The sequence below is a fragment of the Saccostrea cucullata genome, unplaced genomic scaffold, assembly GCF_032062105.1.
Source record: "Saccostrea cucullata isolate Sc308-1 unplaced genomic scaffold, CSIRO_AGI_Scuc_v1 ctg9257, whole genome shotgun sequence".
Taxonomy (NCBI): Eukaryota; Metazoa; Mollusca; class Bivalvia; order Ostreida; family Ostreidae; genus Saccostrea; species Saccostrea cuccullata.
Window position 1 is genome coordinate 25,001 of NW_026926801.1, and position 2,993 is coordinate 27,993.

Below are 2,993 nucleotides of genomic sequence, written 5' to 3' on the forward strand. Positions count from 1 at the left end.
TTCCTTGAATTTGCTTGTTCAATTTTTATTTGTTAGCATAATATGCATGTAAATCTCGTGTGACTGTCTTTGACGTCAATGGGTGGGGACTTTTGAAACTGACATGGGGGGCATCGTGTGATTTAACTCTATTACTCTACATTTTTAAAATCTAAATTTACAATTTTATTTCACAATGAGATGGAAACATAAGGAGTCACTGCCTTCTTATAGTAGAGTATGCCATGGACCTCTACGATAGTTGGAAACCGATATTTTTTCTGATGCACAATTATTGCGTATAGGATAGCAATGGATAGAAATGAAGACGATGTGTAATGTTTGAAGCAAATTTCCCAGTGGTTTAACAGCAGGACCAAGTATTGGACTGCTTGTTTAGAACACAATCTTGCGTGACAAACTTGTGTGCGTAGTGCTCTAAAATGTTAATTTCCTGAAAACATAATTAATGCAGGTACACTCTTAAGGCTATTTCCGAAAAAACAAAATTTTCATTACCTTTTGTTCTTCGTCAAAAGCAAATTCTCAGAATGCTATAAAAAGTGTCATCACATTATTCAAAGTATATTTCTGGGGCGATCATCAACCTGAGAATTGTTGCAGAAGGGGTGAAGCTTTCATGTTTATTAAGTTTTTTCTGCCTTGTTTTCATTGTTGTCAAGGCTGATACGAAAAACAGAGAAACTAACTTTCCCCTTAAAAAAAGAAACATTGACAACAGTTTTCTCCATTGCTTTTATTAACATATTTTATATGTAATTTTCATTATTATCAGCTTTTAATCTCCAATCAATAGAGCTAATTTAAATATTACCCAATATCCACACTTATTGACATCATTTGAAAGGTTTAAATCCAGATTTTACTTTCATATTTTAAAATGAAGTCTTTGAAAATGTGGGGATGATTTTACAAATTTGCAGCAATTGCTTTTCTGTGCGTTTTTTGTCTGAGTATAGGTTTTAAGCAATTATTAAGAAAATCAAATGACGTTAATTTTGGTTAATCACTCTAGGATACAATGCAGTTTTTATCTTTATCTATCGATGATACGTCCACCGACCAACGGCTACAAAATTTCTTTAGACTTTACGACATTCCCTTTCTCCCTTTTATTCCAAATTTCTTCTATTTCTGATCGGATTCTTGTGCCAAAGGCTGTTACATGACGCGGAAATGTCAAAAGAAGACACGAGCAAGTTCTGCATTTGATAAAGGAAATATCTCTGTATTCCTCTGGGCGGCTCGATGGAATAAATTTCAGTATTTCACTTGCAAATGCCAATATATTTAAAGATAAATATATTATTAGGTCATAACTGTACATACACATCAGCTCCTACCTCAAATGCAAATACTGCTTAGCCCTTTTCATGCTCTAATTTTTATATGAAATATACGTAAGCTTTATAAATAGGCAAGTTTCTTGTAATGCTTGTAGGAAGACGTAGGCCACCCACGATTGTATAAATATGGCCTTCAGAAATAAAAGCATAGATAACCATGCCGGTTTTTACCCAAAAATGAGCTGTTAAATATGTAAGATTAATTATTTTGTAAATTTCATCATTACTATTATACGTGTATTTCAGGGGATTTTGGATGGAACATATGGCGATAACGAACAGTATTTATGGATTTAATTCCGCAAATGGTAATTCAACATATGCTCAAAGTTCCCTTTCAGAGGAGAAAATTCTTCAAAGTCATAATGTTTGACAGTTTCGAATATTTTCCATACTATGTATTCCCAACAAACAAACTGAATTTGAATATACACTACCATACATATATATTGGATTCCTAAACTGCATAAAAATCCTTACCAACATAAAAATCGGATTCTAGAAAATGTTCTAGCAACCCTCTTTCTTTACTCCGGTCTCACCAACTCAAATTAACAACAGAGGTTAGACGAAACTACAGGAGCACTATACAACAACATATTTGAGAAGTGGTGTTAATTTAATCAGATGTAGACAAAGGAACTTTGAGAAAATTTGGAATCACAAAATACCAAATTGAAAATCAATAGCCTCAAAATTTACGACTTTTCAACATTTTGTACTTTCATTCCTTAGAACAACTGAAAATCAGGGGTTTTTGACATTATTGACAACTGCTTTTTTTCAGTACAAGTGGTACTCGTTAATAAACATACCTTGTCATTGGTCATCTGAAGTTCTTACTTAAAAATATTTGAGTTTCTGATTCAAAAATAGATAGGTAGTTTTCAGAAATAAAGTCTTCCAACAATCTGTTAGAGTTACCCTTGGTACTAATTGCGCCAAGTTATTAGCAGACTCATTTTTGTATTCATATGAAAAAGAATTTATTCAGAAATTTCTACATGAAGAGATGTCTCTTAATGTAGCCTTCAACTTGTAAATAAGATACATCGATTTAATTTTCATTCCTAAATTAGAGAGATCCATTTAGTTCGAAATAAGACACCGTAGAGTCTTACAAGTCTCTTTCATATTTGGGCATTTTACTGGAGAAAGACATTAATGGCAAACTAACAATAAAACTTTATGAAAATTGTAATGACTTCAAGTTTATTTCATCAACTTCCTTTATTTATGTAGCAAATAAACTTTTATCATCTACATATTATTTTTTGTATCTCAGTTGATTTGATAGAGATATCCAGAGGTATCCATCTCTGATATTTTTGCTTGTTTCCAATTTGTATTGTTCCAGGCAATGGACTTTTGAGCTTGTTTATTGTTCTTTAATTTGCATTACCTGGGTATGAACAATTTCTAAAACAGGACAAGCTATTAACAAATTAATTGATGATGCAATGATTTCAGCAGTCTCTTTTATAATGATCATTTCCTAACTCTATTATCAATACAACCTCCGCCTGGTTGAAAGGCTTTGGGTACCCTCTCTTACCGCAACTCCTCTCATACCACTGAAGGAAATTTAATGAAACTTTCACAGAATCTTTATTACATATTGCCATGTGCACCTCCTATTTTACTTTT